This window comes from Bos mutus, chromosome 29 (genome assembly GCF_027580195.1).
Source record: "Bos mutus isolate GX-2022 chromosome 29, NWIPB_WYAK_1.1, whole genome shotgun sequence".
NCBI classification, from domain to species: domain Eukaryota; kingdom Metazoa; phylum Chordata; class Mammalia; order Artiodactyla; family Bovidae; genus Bos; species Bos mutus.
The window spans coordinates 12,851,267-12,871,605 of NC_091645.1; positions in this window are offsets into that span (position 1 = coordinate 12,851,267).

Here is a 20,339-nt window from a genome sequence, read left to right on the forward strand (position 1 = left end):
TTAAATCTTTACTAATTTTTTCTAACAGTGAGAAATTCCTTTCTATACTAGGCAGAGATTAAAAGTATCAATCAGATCATTGATTTCTTATCTTAGGAAACTAATATTTGTCACTTAGGTGGTGTTCTCCAAAATTGCTAATCACTAGCAGAAAAGTTTTAGAACATATACTTCAGTATGAGCTAGTTTTAGGATTTTTTTTTCTAGGTTCTGTTTTATGAACTGCATGACATTTTGAACAAGTTGCTTAACCGTAGACGCAGTCTCCTTGTTTCCCAAAATGGTTTCTGTGACAGTATTCACTTCACAGAACTGCTTTTGAGGATGAAGGAATACAGAGAAATTAAGCCTGGTATGGGCAGTGCTGCCCTACAGAACACTCATAAAAATGAGACTAACAACAATACAAAGGATGAGATTAACAAGGGGAAAATGTCAGAGATTATTATTCCTATTTTAATTTATTTTCCTAACAGTAAAACTATACGCTATGCCTAATTTTCCCTTCATTTTCTACCCTGGGGTCCAGTGAACTGATTTGCTTAAAATCAAATGAGTGGTGGATTATAGTAGAAAGGGAACACCTCTTTGTCACACTTTAAGGCTCTTTATGCAACCTCTTAGTTTTAGTAAAAAATAAGTATAACCACCGTAATAAGTAGTTTTGAGGACTAAAGTAATCACATTTTCCAAAGCTGCATAAAATAGCTGGAAAAAGACCAGCAGTGTATCATTGTTAAAGTCATTCTAATGATATTGTGAGATACAATTAGCCTTCAGTGACAATTTTATAAGACATCAGGCATGACATTTATCCTTTTATATTCTTAACAGTGATAAAAATAGACAAGTCTGCTCTTGTTTCTGATGTTTCTCTATCATAATGAGGAAGAAACTGAGGCTCAGAGAGTTTAAGAAACTTTTCTTAGCAAAGTTGGATCTACCTGACTCAGAACTCCAGAATGTCTCCACTATTTAATCCTCATGCAAGATTAAAAATAAGTAAATTAAGTTAGCCTTCCTTCCACGTCTAGCAAAAAAAATCACTTTGAAATGGTTCCTGAGTGTTTCTCCCCCCGCCCCCTCCTCCATTAAGGATTCTAAGGGATATAATGGTTTGAAATCCCTTTGTCACTTAACATTTCACATACACTAACAGATGGCTTCTCCCAACTCTAGGCAGATGATGGTTCAGAAATAAGTGGTGTTGGGAGATTTCTTGGGAACGCTCAGGGACAGGAAAGACAGCTGTCACGGAATATCTTAATTACAGCATTTACAAAGTTCTAATTAATGTAATGGTACTTTTATGATTATATTAATGTTATGACCATCAGGGCGTTTGTTGCTGAACTCATTTGGCTAGATAATTTGGAACTCATTACATATTTTAAGGCTAACAACTGTTATATGAGCTTGAGGATCTTTTGCTTGCCAATAGAAAGAAAAAAAAATTACTTTATAGCTAATTATATAACTGAAAAATGTATTTTTAAAAAAGTGTTTTGCTTAAAGTATTTGAAAAGGATAGACATTTATATATTACACAATTTAAAAAAAAACCATGATAGAATATATTGAAGAAAGAACAGTGCCTTTAGAGGCTAGATTCTTGTGCCAAATACTGGCTGTGTGACACTGGGCAAGTCATTTCATTTTCTTGGGTTTGTTTCTTTTACAATGAAATGGGGATGATAGCAAAATTATCTACTTTTATTGGTTGTTATAAGAACAATTAAAATGTTTAGTTTGTAGGGATTTTTAATATAAGGAGCTGTAAATTCTATTTGAATCTCTCAGTGGAAGCTAGATGAAACTAAAATGAACATTTTGAATTCCACATGTCTCTTCTATTCACACAAATACATTATGGCTTTTTAAAAAAATTGTTGCTTTTTTGTTGTTATTTGCGACACATATATAAGGTGAATAAGAAGAGTCTTAAGTTACAGTTGAATTTGAAACCTGCCTCTGGTATGCAATGTGATCCAGGGCAGGCAGATTTCCTATCCTCTCTGAATGATAATTCCTTTTGAGAAAAGTAGTTTGCCTAACTGCCAGACATAGGGCACTACTGTGAAAAGAAAATGAGTTAAGCAGGTGATAAAGCATCTACACACAGATACATTCTATCTTTCAGATACATATTATTTTAACAGATGTTGTTTAGTTGCTAAGTCTTGTTTGATTCTTGTGTGATTCTACACTACAGCCCACCAGGCTCCTGGGTCCATGGGATTTCCCTGGGAAGAATACTGGAATGGGCTGCCATTCCCTTCTCCAGGGGATCTTCCTGACTCGGGGGGTCGCACCTGGCCTCCTGCCTTGCAGATTCTTTGTTGTTCAGTCGCCAGGGAAACCCTGGGCTAAGAAAAACCTGGCTGATTGAGGAAACTAAATACTGTAGCTTCCGTCATGAAGCTTAAGAGCTTTTGGAAGGTGGCAGGCGATGAAGTCAGGGATGATTCTTGAAAGACTGTGAATCTCTTCCTAATGAAATACATAAAGGATTTGCAGCTGGGAAGTTCTGGATATTGTTTAATTGCTGTTTTTAGGAAAGTCTGTCTGCTGTTGAAAATAGGTTTGAATGAGGAGATGAAGACCAGTTAAGAATACAGAACTGCCTCAGGTTAAGATGGAGTCATATCCTAATAAATTCAACAAAAGTTGTAAATAGAGTAAGTTTAAAAATTCATTTAACACTCCTAACCTGCCAAACATGGTAGCTTCCCCTGGCCTACTTTAAACATACTCAGAACACAGTATTCTGCGGTTGGGCAAAATTATCTAATACAAAGACATGTATGTCATAACAAAGGGTTGACTATGTTGTGTAATCTATTGACTACTGTACTGAATGTGAAAAATAACATTGTTTTATGGGTACAGAGTGGTTGTAAATGTGTCGGATGTTTCCTGGCATGATTGTGTGACTGGGAGCTGTGGCTGCCGTCGCTGCCCACCATCATGGGAGAGTGCTGTACTGCACATTGGTAGCCTGGAGAAAGATCCAAACTCAAAACCTGTGAAGCCCGGGTTCTACTGGAAGTGCACTGCTTTTACACTATCATAAAGTCAAAAAATTATAAGTCGAATTTTATTGATGACTGTATATTGTAGAGTCCAGAGTAGAGATTGTGTTGGCAGATTTAAGTTATAGACAGAGGGAAGGAATAGGAAATAATTTATGAAATAAAGGAGTGTAGTCAATAGGATGAAGTTACTGATAAGATGGAAAATGATACAAAAGAGGAACAGTATAAAGTGCCTTCTAAGGGACAAGGTGTCATTTTACAAAGAGAGCAAATAGTGCTCTAAATAGAAGGACGTTGTGTGTGCAAAAGCACCCATTTGAAGGGACATGTGTAAATAAGAGTAACTTGGATCACTATTTGATCAGCTCAGCCACATGTTCCAGTCAGGTACCATCATGCAAAATGGGTTATGTTTTATTCATCTGGAATTTTTCCATTGAACCACTTGCCTGTATTGATGGGTATGGGGCTTCCCCTGGTGGTTCAGATGGTAAAGAACCTGCCTGCAATTCAGGAGATCCAGCTTTGATCCCTGGGTTGGGATGCTCTGGACAAGGGAATGGCAACCCACTCCAGTATTCTTACCTGGAGAATCTCACTGACAGAGGAGCCTGGAGTCACAGTCAGACACAACTGAGCAACTAATACTAGAGTATTGATGAGTTATAATCAATCATCATAATGCTGCATGAGTGTTTCTTCCCCCAATTCCGTGCCTCCACACTTGGGGTAGTGGCTGAGTCACTCCATGTTTTTGTTGGCCCCCTCCTGCTCTGTGGTAAGAGCATTCACTGAGCTCCAGAAATACTATTTCCTTTTCTTGCCCATTCGACACCATACCTCTTTGACAAGATTGACCTCTCTAAGCCCTGAGCACTCCTCTATAAATTGTTTCTTTGTAAAATTTTCTCCAAAGAGATTCTTTTAAGTGAAATTCAGTTTGAAACTAAGTCTCAAATAACAATCGTTACATATTGAAGTCCCTCTATGTGGTATCATACTAATGACTCTCATACAGTACATCTCAATCTTTACATTATCATTTAGAATGCGAAAAACTCACTCCATGTTTACTGATGGAGAAACGTGAGCTCAAACAAATCTTTTCCAATGTTCAATAGATATGAAAAAGATAAGACACATTACCACCCAGAGTACAAGTTCTCTCTATGTAGTTTGTATATCTTTTGATAGAATCACCCCTGTACATTTCATAATATGATATTATAGCTGGTGTTGTTTTTTAATTGTGATTGTGATTGTTCACTGCTAGTATACAGAAATATAATTGCCATATATTGTTCTTATATTTTGCAATGGTGTAAAATCTTTTAGAAGGTTTTCCTGTAAATTTCATAGGATTATACACACAGGGATTATGCCATCTTTCTTTACAATCTGGATAGCATTTGTATTTATTTCCTTGCCTATTAGCGTTGGCTAACCTTTAGTACAAATTTGAATAAACCAAAGTGGTGAGGACAAGCATCACTGACTTTGGGAGACAAGTTGACTCAGTCTTTGGCTGTAGGGATTTTTTTTTTTTTAAATAAATTCCTTTTAGGAAGTTAAGGAAGCTCCATTGTATTCATAATGAGGTGTTATTAGGAGTAGATGACGGATTTTGCAAATACTTTTTCTGCATCTACTGAGATGACCATGTTGTTTCTCCTTGTAGTTCTATCAGGTTTTTTCCTGTGTATTTCAAAGCTGTGTTATCAGTTGTCTAATCTAGCCCATTCTCATATATATATATAAATTCTAAATATACTAGTATTAGCCAAATTCATCAATAAGTAAAAGGATAATGCTGAATTATTATGATGAAGTTTGTTTTTTTCCCCAGGAATACAAGATTAGTTTAACAGTTGAAAGTCAATCAATGTAATTTACCATATTATCAGAATAAAGGAGAAAAGGTTTTGATTACTGTACCTCAATAACTACAGGAAAAGCAGTTGCTAAAATTTAACTCATGTTCATAATAGAAATTATTAAGAAAATACAAGTAAGTAGACAATTTTTAAAATTTTTATATCAGGTATCTATAGAAAAAATTCTAACAGTAAATGTTATACTTAATTATAAAATACTGACATTTTCTCCCTTGGATCAATAATAAGATGTGGAAGCCTACTATTGCCATTTATATTCAATAGGATACAGGATAGTCTATCCAGAACTAAAATTTAAAAGTAACTAAAAGGCAAAATAATTATAAAGGGAGAAGTAGATAAAACTCCTGTAATTCAAAAATGCTACCTATTATATATGTGGAAAACACAATATAGTTTATAGACATCCAAATGATTTAGAAAAATCTCCATCAGCAAGTCTTTTATAAATATCCTTCAATTATTATATGCAATGAACAATTAGAAAATAAAATGTAAGATACAAGTTTTAATAATGAAAATATCAAATGTACACTAATAAAGCTAATTAATAACATGCAAACTAGTTTCATAGATTACTACATATAATTAAAAGAAAATAGAGAAGGCATAAAAGGAATGGTTGAGAGAAGGCCTAAAAGAAAAGAAAGGAACAATTCCATGTTGATAGATTGGCATGTTATACCATAAAAATGCTAGTCTGCCCAAATTTATGTATGTGCTTAATGAAATCTTAGTTAAAATCCTAGCAGGAATCTGTGTGTGTGTGTGTGTGTGTAGGGGAATAGAGAATTCTAACATGTAAAAGAAAATACAGAAGGCTGAAAAAAACTCCATGTAGACTTGGATATGAACAAATTTAGATGACTTTTATTTTCAGTTATCAAGACTTTAAAAAGTACTATTGATTTAAATTGTATAGGATTGGCACAAAGCAAGAAAAAATAGCAAAGAAAAGAAAGTTCAAAAAGAGACATATAGAAACATTTGATATATGACAAAGGTAAACTGGAAAAGAGATGGAGGGGGAGTAGCCTTTTCAATAAGTGAAGTATCCATTTGGATACCCACATGAAAAGAAATGAAACTGGATTCATGTCATGCCGTATGCAAAGATATAGCTAAGTGGATTGAAAGAATATCTTCAGTAGCTTGGGACAGTCAGATAAATCTCAAACAGGACACACAATGAACCATACAGGAAAGATTGATAAATTGAACTACATTAGAATTAAGAACTTCTTTTTATCAAAATATTCCATTAAGAAAAGAAAAGGAAAATCACCCATTGGGATACGGCCTTTGGAATGTTTAATTTCTATTCAAAATTACAAAGAACTTATGCAAATTAATAAGAAAAGACTGTTGTATTAGTTTTCTTTCATGACCATAACAACTTGCCACAAACTTAAGGGTTTAAAACAATAGTATTGTATTATGCTGCAGTTCTGCAAGTAAGAAATCTGTTACAGGTCTGAGTGGGCTCAAACCAAAGTGTTAGCAGGGTTGCATTCCTTTCTGCAGGCCCCAGGGACAAATGTATTTCCTTGCCCATTCAGATGTTGGAATTCAGTTCCATGCAGTTGTAGAGCTAAGATCTCCTCATCATTGCTGTCAACTGGAGACTGCCCTCAGCTCCTAGACACAGCTCTTAGAATCAGCAACAAAATGTCAACTCATTCTCACACTGTCACCACTCTGACTTATCTTCCTTCTACTTACACTTTTTAGATTTCATATGAGATCTTAGGGCTTCCCAGGTGTCTCAGTGGTAAGGAATCCGCCTGCCAATGCAGGAGACGCGACTTCGATCTCTGGGTTGGGAAGATCCCCTGGAGAAGGAAATGGCAACCCACTCTAGTCCTCTTGCCTGGAGAATCCCATGGACGAGCCTGGTGGGCTACAGTCCCTGGGGCCGCCAAGAGTCAGACACGGCTAAGACTGAACGACAATAACAATGAGATCTTAACCTGGACCCATGTAAATAATTCAGGATACCTTTCCCATCTCAAAGTCCTTAACCTTAAGCACATCTATTGTTTTCCCATGTAAGGTAACATGTTTACATATTTACAAGTCCTGACATCAAGATGTGGTCATTCTGGAGTCCCTTTTTCTACCTATCACAACAGTCAACCCAGTTAGAAAAACGAGACAGTGATTTGAACAGGAGCCTCACAAATGAGGATATCCCAATAGTTACTTAATGTATGAAAAATGAATCATTCTCTTTAGTGATAAGGAAAATGCAAATTAAATTCATAAATCAATGCTACTCTACACCCATCAGAATGACTCATATTAAAAAGACCAAAAGTATTGTGTTGCTGAGAATACAACCGAAACTCTGATCCAGTGTTTGTGAGTATTCTGTACTCACTGTCTGTATTCACTTAAGTTGAAGATGTCTATCCAAGAGTCCACCAATTCACATTCTAGATATATTTTCAAAGTTCACAAAATATATACAAAATTTTCATGATAGTATTATTTGTAAAAAAACAAAATCTGGAAATAACACATGTCTACTAATAGAACTCATAAATAAAATATTGGTGTAGTCTTACAGTGGAGTAATATGCAGTAATGAGAATGAATACACTGCCTCATTTTACAAAAGGAATGGACCTCATAATATTGAGTATAAGACAGCAGAAGTAGAAGAGTGTGTGTGTATATATATATATATATAATATAATTGCATAATCTCATTTTTATATATTTAAATAACATCACAATTTATCTATGGTGTTAGGTATTAGAATAGTGATTACTTTTGAGAAGGAAGATAGGATATTCTTGAGGTGTTTTTAGTATTTTATCTGTGATGTGTATAAAGTTGACATGGACATATGTTCATATTGTGAAAATTCATCAAACTCTACCTTTATGATTTATTTTCCTTTTCTGTATCAATCATATTCTTAAAGGTTTGAAGGGCCTACATACCTGGGAAATGGGCGGAGAGAAGCACAGACTAGAACTATTTCTCTTAAGCTTTAGTAATATTCATACTCATTTAAATTAAAAAGACATCTGGTAAATAAATCCTTCATGTTCTGTGTGTCCAGAGCAAACAGCTTTAGATTCAATGATTCTAATGTTTTGCAAAATAAGGAGACAAAAACAGACCTGAGTAGAGAAGCAGGAGCCTGTGCATTGGGGCTTGAGGGATAGGGGGAAATGAGGATTAGAATAATTGATCCAAGAGGACATGGGCAGTTTTCTTGTGCCCTGATCTAACTCCAGTACTTGCTTTTTTAGTGTGTGGCAAGTACAAATGAATGGCTTGACTGTATTTATATTGCTAGAGATAAAAGAAAATACAGATAAAATAAAATAGAGATATATTGCTGTAGTCCATGAGGTCGCAAAGAGTCAGACATGACTGAACAGCAACAACAAAGAGATAAAATGTACCTTTTAGATTGGGATCTAGTGTCCAGAATGCTTTTGTGCCTTTTATGGGAGTTCCAGGCTGGCGAGAATCAGTTACGGGTACAAAATAAGGCTAACTGATAATAACTCATCTGTTTGTTTAAACACAGAAGAGCAGGTTTTGCAAAGTATGAGCTAATTCCTGGTTTTACACTTGTGCAATTACTATATGAAAAAAAAAACAACCAGCATTCAGATGTAGACAATTAGGATCAGTCCTCCCATATACTGTTGTACTTATTCTTAACAATAGCCCTTTAAATGCATATAATTATCTTTATTTATTTACCATTTATTGGAGAAGGAAATGGCAACCCACTCCAGTGTTCTTGCTTGGAGAATCCCAGGGATGGGGGAGCCTGGTGGGCTGCCGTCTATGGAGTCTCACAGAGTTGGACATGACTGAAGCGATTTAGCAGCAGCAACCATTTATAAAGATGCATTTCTCAAGCGTTATCTTTTTTTTTCAGAAGCCTCTTCTACTGAAGTAAAATTGATGACTCTTTTTAATGGTTCCTCTCCTTTCTCCTCCACACCATTTTACTCCAGTATGGGAGAGCTTATGACCTTTACTACAAATTAAATTCAGTTACCTGTCTTTAAAGAAGGAACTATGTTGGGAAGGAATTCTATGTAGCTCATTTCCCACAGTCTTACCCAGGTGACTAACATGTAGGAAGTTCTCAATAAATATTTGCTGAAAAAGTGAACAAGAAATAGACACAAGAAGTGAGAGAGGCCAACGTCATAGAGGGCAAAAATCATCCATATCAAATGAAAACTTATTTCTTTCTAATCCAAACTTTCCTATTGTGCTGTGCTAAGTCGTGTCAGTCGTGTCCAACTCTGCAACCCCATGGACTGTAGCCCACCAGGTTCCTCTGTCCATGGGATTCTCCAGGCAAGGATACTAGAGTGGGTTGCCATGCCCTCTTCCAGGGGATCTTCCCAACCCAGGGATCGGACCCAGATTCTTCACCATCTGTGATCACACTAAATGGACATGAAACCTCAAAGCGTGTGTCCGTTTCTGAACTGACAGTGAAAACTGCTTCTGTCCCTGATACTTTTTCCTCACATCCGCATTTGGATTTGCATGGGGCTTTCAGGTGCCAGCCAAGGTTCCTGCTGCCCAGGAAATAATGCACATGGGTAAATGCCAGTTTCATATAATTTAGAAGAAAGAACTGCTTTTGAGGTGATTTACATAAAAATAAAATTTGTGCCCGTCTCTACTGAATAGGCTCTGGTCAGCAAAGCACAAATCAATCTGTTTGCTCCTAAATTTAAATTTCCATAAGTCATTACATAGTTCATAATCATATTGATGTAACTGAATTGAATTTGCAGAGATTATTCTGGGTGAGAAGGGACTTTCAAGCTATTTAAATGGCTGCTATTCAGGAGATAAGGCCTCTCAAGTCTGACCTCTGTTTTACATTAAATTTGTGGCCTAATTTTCATTTCTCTCTGAGTTCTCAATTTCTCAGACGAAGAGGTCCCATAAGCTTTCACACCTGCCACTTTCATATTGGCAGATGCAGAGAGAGGAGTAAAGGAGGATGTGCATGCAGAGTTGATGGGATGGGGCGTGGCAGCAAATTGGTTAATCAAATGAACTTTGAGGTCATTTATTCCTACCTTGAATATGGATTCCCACACATAATAATTATTTGTCTTTGGACAAGTTGCTGAGCCTTTCTAAGCTTCAATTTCCCCCTGTCTATTGTGTAGATAAATGAGAATCTACCTCACATAATTGTAAGAATTAAGTACCTTAACCAGTGTCTGTTAAATGGTAAGTACCCTATGTTAGCCACTACTATTCTTATATATATATATATATATGGCTATTAGAAATTTGGATTCTTAGTTTTAAAAGAAACACACACACACACACAGCCGTAGAACAGGGTAATTCAGGAAAAATCTAGGCAAAATACTGAGCATTAAGTTTCAACTTTTTGCCCGCATACTTATTTACATTTTCCCAGCACCTTACAAACTTTAAAACTTTCCTTTAATGTACTTATTAGATATCTCAAAGCTATCTTTGATTAAAAATAGATCATACTATTCTTCCAGTTGAATATGTTGAGTACACTAGGAGACCAAGAGTAAGAAGTTGAATAAATTCTGTGAAGTAGTTGGTGAACTGGGACCAAAGCTCGAGTGTTCTAAATCTCAAGACAAGGTATCTACGGTAAATGAGCTTTGCACTGCTAGCCCTTTGAATAAGTGAACAAAAGTGAAAAGGTCATATCAGTCTTAAAATTGTGATTCTAGGGACTGACCAAGAGTGAAACTGGGGAGGAATAATTTTGGGAATGTATCAAGTGTGACACAAAAAAGGCAATAATTGATGTAGTTTTCAGGGCTCTATATAATTTCTTATGGAATAATATATAACTCCTTCCTCGTTGATATTGCATTTCAGTGCAAAATTTTTGAAGCACTATGTGCCAGACACTTATTACACTAAACGCTACAAAGAATTATAAAATAAGTGAACTTATGTATTAAGTTCTTTAATTCTGAATATTTAGGCAAAATTAAAATTAAAAACTCAAAATTAGCAAAAGGGAAGTTTTACATAGCTAAGGCAGGAATTTATGGGGGACCTATTTCAGGAATTGAGAGGTCTCCTTGGATTATGACATTATGAAGTCATTATGGGTACAAGAGTAATATTTATACTTTTACTTGATTGACTTATTCTATAAATGAGATGGATATGCCAGATCCTATCCTACGCTGATCAGTTCTTAAAGTAAATTAAAAATAACTGTATTTCCTAAATATTGCCAGAAAAAAATTAGAAATATCTGTTTGGCACTTAATGGAATACTGAACCCATTCTAATATTTCAAAATGGAATGAAAGCTAAAGGTTGGGAAAAAGGATTATTTAGGTCTAGGAAATATAAGTGTCAGCTAGGCAAGCTGCTAGGATTTGGATAAGAGAGACAGAATTGGAACTTTTGAGAAATTTTCCACTCAAACAATGATGAAAATGCCTGCTTGCCTGTGAGCATTACTTGCCACTTTGACGGGATAGTGAGAGCCATGAACAGGAATCTGTGTACACATGTGTGTGTGACTCTGTGTTTTCCAAGTAGTATGTCCATTGAAAGTATAATTAATTCCCCTGTAACTCTTATTTGATATCTACCCTGAGATCTCATATTTATAAAAATAATGTTGGCTTCTAACTTGACAATATTAACAGGGATACTAGGACAATATCTAGCCAAGGCTCGAATGTCAAAGTAGGTAATGTAGACTGCAGAATGAATGATGATAATAAATACAACTGAGAAAGGAACGGACAAAGGCATCTAAGAACCATTCCCCACAATCCTGAGGCTCTTTCATACTCTGATAATGCAAGGAGGATGGTTAATTTCAAAGCTGTATTGTAGGTAACCACTTGGGGTTGAGCTGTGTGGATGTATATGTTTTCTGTCAACTGCTAAAGAGCAACGGTTAAGAAAGGAATCTCTGAAGTTTGACTGCCTGAGTTTGTTTGTGGACTCTGTTTCTGGCTAGCCGAGTGAATTTGGGTAAATTACTTAACGTCTATGTGCCTCAAATCCTAATCTTTAAAATGAGAATAATGAGAGAAGTACCTGCGAATTTCTTGAAGATTGAGATAATAAATGTAAAGTACTTAGTATAGTTTCTGGGACATAATAAGAACTCAGTAAATGTTGCTACATTAATGATAATACCACTATATTAGTTATTATTTTATATAATAAGCCATTCTTCAACCACAACAGTTACAACAAGCTGATTCACTTGGCAAGTACTGAGAAGTACTTGCGCCCTTCTAACCTCTCCTCACCCCTCTATCCTCAGGTAAAATGATGAAATTATACATGGCAAAAGCCACCGTATTTTCAGACTTTTAGTTTCAACAATTCCATTGCTGAAACATATCCCAAGGAATTAATGTGACACATGTAAAAGCTTTTTGATCCAACATGTTAATTGCAGGATTGGCACATTATGCAACCATTAAAATCAAATATTTAAACTCCAATATGTAAAACAAAACAAAAACACTAAAGTGAAGTGCAAAGATGTGTAACAGGAATTATATTTTAAAGGATGAATAGGATGAATATGAAATACTTTTTCACCAACTATTATTTTTCCAAATTTCTTATAGTCATTTCTTTATATGTATATGTCATACACACACACACACATGTATGTGTGTTTCTGTGGGTATCTGTCCAAAAAGAAACTGCAAATGAAGTATCTAAATGAACTTTAAAAGATCTGTACCTAACTTTGGACAAACTGAAGTCTCGCAATAGGGGGAGAATATTTAATTCTAAATCTTAAGTGCTGTAAACACTATGTTTCAGGCTCTGATTATATCTTGATTAGCTCAGTTTTTCTCAGAGTGCATTTCATATTATACTAGACCTAGAGAATTTTCTGATCAGATAAGTTTGGCAAATACTGCAAATTCTATTTCCTTATTGGAGATTCACAGCACGTATTAGCATAATAAAGGTTTTGCATTTTTTTGCAGTTAAACATACACAGGCATTTTAACCTTGCTGAAACCTGGGTTTCCCAAATGTATCAATATTTGACTATGGAAACTTGAAAAATATATATATATATTAGGTATGAACATTCTGTACTCTTCCTGAATTTTACCAAGAATATAGACATTTATCAGAAACATGATGTACACACCTAACAGCTAATTTGCATGTCTCAGAACAACTTCTCTTGGTCTTTAAGAAGGTGGAGAGGAGAGAGAAAGGGTAGGCCTGCAGTGGGAGACCTACAGCCTATGACACCACCCAAGAAAGGCAGTACTTCCTCAGGTCTGAAAGCCATGCCTTCCGGGGCCACACTTTTTAATTCTCTAAATCAGTGTTACTATTCTTAAAGAACGTAACCAATTAATTTATGAACTTTAGTGTATGGGAATGTGTACAAACCTCAGATTGTCCCAGTTCATAAATAATCTAGGTAACAGCAAGAGCACCTCCTCCTCCAGGGGAATAAAGCAATGTCAGGGACAAGTGACTTCAACAACATCTCTACCATTAGCTTTTCATCATTCTAGAGAGCCTGTGGCTTCACACAGGAGAAGTCCCCATTCTGGGGTGACTTAGGAATGTGCTGTCCTAATCTATTAAAACAGACTGAAGCGGTTCTCTTCTCCTCCTATTCCAAACCATCCCCCACAGTACTAATGTTTTGAAGATGAAGAAATTGAGATACAGAAATGACTTTCCAAATATTATTCAACTGGAAGACAGGACACTCGAACTCTCTCATCTTTCACCAAATGTTAATTGAGCCCCCGCTACATACAGAGCACTAGGTATACAAGATGAATTCAATGAGACCACTTACATTATGGTGCTCACTATGTCGTGGGGTTTAAAAAGGAACCAATCAGCTGTAACGCCATAGGTTAAGCGCTACAAAAGCAGCAGTTCATGTTTTTCTCAAATTTGTTCAACACATACTCGTTAAATGCCCACTATGCACTTAGCCCAGCTGGGTGTTGTCACAGTAAAAATTAGTAAGATACAGTCTATCCTTTCAGTGCTTATGGTTTAATGGGGAAGGGTGATATAAACTGATCATTTCAATACACTACGGTAATAATGAAAACAGCTAGTATTTTTGAGTTCTTACTGCTTGTGAAGTACTACTCTAACCACTTGGCATATATTATTCGATCCTCATAACAAAATATTAAGGTCAATACTATTTTTCTCCCTAGAGTGTAGACAGGGTTAGTAGAGCAGAGAGTGATTAAATTGTTCAAAGTTACACAGCTGGAAAGCAGTAAGCTGGAATTTGGATGCAAAACTTCTGACTCTGAAACGTATACTATATGCCAAATTGCTCTAAGACTTCTTAGACTACTAACTCAGGAATAAAAAAGAAGGAACCTGCCAACAACATGGATGGACCTGTAGGGTTATGCTTAGTGAAATAAATCAGACAGAGAAGATAAATACTACATAATATCACATATATCCAGAAAAATAAAACAAACTAGTAAGTATAACAAAAAAGAAAAGACTCACAGATACAGAGAGCAAAGTAGTGATTACCAGGGGGGAGAGAGAAGCAGTGAGGGGAGCCAATGAGGGCTAGGGGATTAGAAGTTGCAATGACTATGTATAAATAAGTTCTTAATACAAGGGTATATTGGACAGCACAGGGAATATAGCTAAAGTTTTATAATAATTATAAATGGAGTATAACCTTTTTTAAAAAAGACTTTTTGTAAAACTTAAACTCTGACTGATTTAGGCCTAACTCCCATAAAAGCATTATACAACACTTAGAACTCAGCATTGTCATTTAGGTGGAGTGATAAAAATCTTAGTTGCATCAGCCCTTTCTTACATCTAGTATTTGGATATTCAGCCTAGCCTTTTTCTCAGGTCCAAAATGATTTCAACAAAGCATTACCATAGAGGCTGCATTAGAATTACCCAGGATGACTGGATAGTTTTTGACATGTTAGTTCAGAGCCCTGCCATGATATGATATAATGGTGTATAAAATACATGGGCAGCATATGGAGCTCTCACCCTAACATATGATTAAATTTGAAAGATGACCCCCAAATAGCCTTTCTTTTCCTCAACCTTTCTAGATACAGGGTAATTTTAAAGGTAGTCAGCAGACTACAAGTGGATAAAAATGATGCACACTAAAAAAGCAGACACTGGAGACAGCCAGCCCCTTCTAGTCTCCCTTCGTGGTATTTGATGGTTCCGACTTTGATGGACACACAGTGTCTTGGACCAGGGATCACGAAAGTCAAAGGCTACCAATTAGTAGCTTAACTGAGAAACATGAGAAAAGTTAAATATGTCAGGAAACTGAGGCTGAGCCCTACTGCTATAGAGAATAGAGATTTACCTGGATGTTCCTGTTATAATGATTTTGTCATTCATTGAATGACTTATGTTTGTAACCATTTTATTACTTGATAGCACTATCAAAATTTTAAATAAATATTTTCAGCAGTAATTAGCTTGAAAAGGCAAAATAATTTGTGTTAAGAATTTAAAATTTCTTTCAAAAACCCAATAATGAAATATAATTTTGACAAAATATTTTGAGGTCCTAAATTGCTACCATAGGGTTGTAGTAATAATACCAAAGGCCACATGAAAGCCAGAAGACCTAGCTAGGTCTTACAATTTGTTTTTAGTTTAGAATTTTTTTCGAAATTTGTTTTGTGTTTGAAAACACCAGTTTAATACAGACAGTGGGAGAAGGTGCCCTTCCCATCACTCTGTGAGGTATAACGCTCAGTGACCTCAATCGTTTTTATAAATTAATTTTGCTCATTTTTGTTTTCAGTATTCTTGGGATGTATATAAGGTGTAGTAAGAGCTAGTAATCCGTTGGTTCTATTTTCAGAAGAACTTCATACATAGTTAAACATGATGTCAGTTTTACATCAGTTGTCTCCAAGGTTTCAAACAGAAAATCAATGAATCTGTTACCAATCATAATTTTTTATCCAGTTATGGAATTAACACAATGTTTTGGAAATTCATTCTATTAAAAGGGAAATTCCTGCTATTATTTTGAATTTTTCTATAAATTCAGTTAAGTTAAACATGAAGATAAAAATTTTTCTGCAGTGATATTTCATATAAAGTTCCTTTGAGCATCACTAAACTACTAAGTTTGGAAACCTGGGGACTAGATTCCACTGGTCACTAAATTATTAAATTTAAAAACTTAAGGAAAATGTATGTACTCATAACTGGTGTTGATACACAATTTGTCAGCTTTTGTTAGAAAGAGATATTATGTACATCACAATGTTGAAGAATTTATTTAAACTTCTTTAAATGTGGCAGCTTGATCAGATTTTAAAAAGCTGATAAAAGTATAAACTGGGGGTGTCAAAATGTTTACATATAAATCAACAGAGATAATTTTATATTAAGCTGGAATTATAAAACAAGTTGGAATTAAGGGGAAGTTTGTTTCTTAAATTGGATATCCTATTTTAATCATATATATTTATACTTTTGGCTACAATGTAAGAAAGATAAAAAAAAAAAAGCCTAAAATTTAAAGGTTTAAATTTGACAAGACATTAAAAACAATTATAAAGAATACTTATATGGTGATGTTTTTCTTGTAACTATGACAGTACAAAATCTTTAAGTGAAGGCAAAAATAACTGAATATATTTGAGCAAATGTATTTGTACATTTCAATTAGCAAAATTTTAAAACTAGAACATCTACTTAGCAGAACTTTCTTTCAGTTGACTGTGTAACACGGCACCCACAGAAAGAATATTTTTCAATGAAAATTGTTATATTATATAAATAGATAAATGTTAAATAAACATGTTATATTAATATTTAAGCAAAAATATTAATATGAGTAAGTTGAAATACTATGAAATGCAATGATAAAGATTGTAGGAAGGTTTATGACAAAGTTTCAATTAATAAGATTGTCTTATTAAAAAGCATTCCCTTAGTAGCACTGAAACATATATATTCAGTTCAGTTCAGTCGCCCAGTCGTGTCCGACTCTTTGCGCCCCATGAATTGCAGCATGCCAGGCCTCCCTGTCTATCACCAACTCCCAGAGTTCACTCAAACTCATGTCCATCGAGTCGGTGATGCCATCCAGCCATCTCATCCTCTGTTGTCCCCTTCTCCTCCTGCCCACAATCCCTCCCAGCATCAGAGTCTTTTGCAATGAGTCAACTCTTCACATGAGGTGGCCAAAGTATTGGAGTTTCAGCTTTAGCATCATTCCTTCCAAAGAACACCCAGGACTGATCTCCTTTATAATGGACTGGTTGGATCTCCTTGCAGATTAAGGACTGCAAGAGTCCCTCAAGGGACTCTCAAGAGTCTTCTCCATCCAACACCACAGTTCAATTCTTCGGTGCTCAGCTTTCTTCACAGTCCAACTCTCACATCCATACATGACCACTGGAAAAACCATAGCCTTGACTAGATGGACCTTTATTGGCAAAGTAATGTCTCTACTTTTGAATATGCTATCTAGGTTGGTCATAACTTTCCTTCTAAGGAGTAAGCATCTTTTAATTTCATGGCTGCAATCACTATATCTAAAATAAATAGCTAGTGGGAAGTAGCTGTATAACACAGGGAGCTCAACCCTGTACTCTGCGACAACCTAAAGGGTGAGATGATATGGGGGAAGGGAGGGAGTTTCAAGAGAGAGGGGACATATGTATACCTATGGCTGATTTGCATTGTTGTATGCCAGAAACCAACATAACATTGTAAAGCAGTATCCTCCAATTAAAAAGAAAAAAAAAATTCCCTTTTATTCCAGAAAAAATCTATTGCAGAGTATTAAAAATAGATGTGATTAAGAAAATGATTAAAGTATATGAATGAATATATATCAAGATAATTATCCCTTTGCCATTACTATTATTTAGGTAAGAAACTTATGGGAGGTTGAAATATATATTTGCTTTAAATATTTCTAAAAAATAATAAGTTCATATAAATTAGTTATGAAAATGGCTTACAAGTCAAATACAAAATTGTATCACACTTCTTACAAAATATTTTGCTTTGGAAGAGAGATTACAGGGTTATACTAGGTGTAGAAAACAGAAGGTGCTTAGGAACTGAGGCAAAGATTTCAACATATTCTGGGATATTTTATGATAGCTTCACGTACATTTGAAGTGAAAATTTCACACTTTCTGAAAATGTGGGGATATTTTGCTGAGGCTAAAAGATGTTTTTCTTTCACTTATATTTTATAGAAATCTTCCTTGTTTCTCACTAAACATATGTTCTCACAATTCAGCAATTCTAGGCTGGACCCATTTTGTAATAAACTTAGAATTATTATTTAATATGGAATCTGTCCTATAATCTTTTTTTAAAAAATGAAATATAGCTAATTTACAATGTTGTATTAGTTTCAGGCATACAGCAAAGTGATTATATGTATATCTATATTCTTTTTCAGATTCTTTTTCATTAGAGGTTATTATAAGATATTGAATATAGTTCCCTGAGCTATAACAGTAGGACCTTTGTTGTTATCTGTCCTCCAATCTTATTATAGGACTTGATAGAAATCAAAGGAGCAGGGAGAGAATAGCATTCTACTTCAAACAATAACACATGCAATACTGTAATATGCCATTGTACAGGAATGAGATTTGGATATATTGTTTTTGGCAAATGGCTTCTGTCCTCAGCTGAGTCCTATTTTCAAATGTTTGGAGTCATTCCTAACTCGGGGTCAGCAGGTGGAAGGTCTTTGAGACCCTGATAAGGAAAGATCATGAAGTTGGAAGGCAAACGGTCCATCCTAGAATCCCCAGTACTCTCCTAACACAATCTCCCTGGTGAACCTAACAGGTACTAAGTCCTTATGTGGAAGTCTCTGGAATGCCTGATCATTTAGGTGACAAATCAAGACTCAGTGCATTTGAGGGAGAATCATCTGGAGATGGTATGTGTCACTTTTGAGACTGACGCATGGCAGGAGCAAATGACTGCAATTGTACATTTTGTGAAGTGCTTTACAATATACAAAGCAGGATCTGTTTATAATCCTATGAATTTGGAAAGTAACTTTAACACTCTAGGTACACAAAGAGTTGGACACGACGGAAGTGACTTAGCATGCACGCACTTCTACCTACACCAAATCCACACCTATTGTGTACTAACTACTATTTTTCATATAAGTTGTCAAATACCAGATTTATCAGATAATTATGCGTTTTTTCAGAAAAGTCTAGTATATTCATTAGGTTGACTTTGAACCTAGATGTTTCATATAGTCAATGCTCTTTCCTCTATACTGAGGTAGGCATCAGATATAAACGTCAGAATCTTTACATGTTTTCAACAAAATGTAGCTATTTTATCTCAAAAATCATCCTGTCAATCAACATTTTGTTTTTCTCCATGATATCAAATAACCAGCCTGACTTTTTCCCTCACTGATTTGAATAAATTGAATTTAAATAACTTTGAATACATTGGAGTGGTTTTCAATCACAACTTTATTTTGTCAATAGATGCTCTATTTTAAAAATTTTCAGTAAACAAGAGCATATGATTTGGGCTCAAACACAAAGGATTTTGTGCTTTGTGGATAAAAGGGAATTATCTGATTTAAAAACACATGTGGATATAATTAAAACATTATATTAGTGCATTTACATAGCTACAGAGTTTTTACATCAATATTTTTAACCTCAAGTTTGTAAGTAATTATGTGTAATTGGTTTAGCTTCTATTAAAATAATTAATTACAGTGATGCAATTTTGAATGTGTGTGTATGTGTGTTTGGCATTAATTTTTAGCAATTAGCTTCCTCATAGATTCTATCAGCATTATAACTACTGTTATAATGTAGTAGTTACATTATAACTACTCCAGAAAATTACTAATAACACAGGTTTAGGAGCTCTAGCTCTGTTGTTTGAATTACTCTGTTAGATGGTGAACGTCACAATCCACAGCTGAAACAGCTGATAAACTCTAATCTGGACCACACTGAAATATATCTTTTAAACATCTAATATCAAAATATAATTGACCTATTGAATTATTATGCTGTACACCTGAAACAAATATATCGGTTTTATCTAAAAAAATGGTGGGGGGCGGGAGGGTATGTTTTGGGGAACTAGAAATGTTCTACACCATGATTGTCGTGGTGATTCTTCCACTGTAACTGTATGTATCTGTCAAAACTCATTGAATTATACACTTAAAATTGGAGAAACTTATATGCACTGTATCTCTACAAAATTTTAAAAAGATGAAATATTTTAGGCATTCAAAAATAATGAACAAAAACTAATGAAAATCAGTAGAAAGTAAAAGTGTCCCCTTCAAAACTGACATAATAATGATAATTCCAACTGGCTATTACAAATTGACATAATAGAATAAATCAGTCTTGGTTTTGTGCC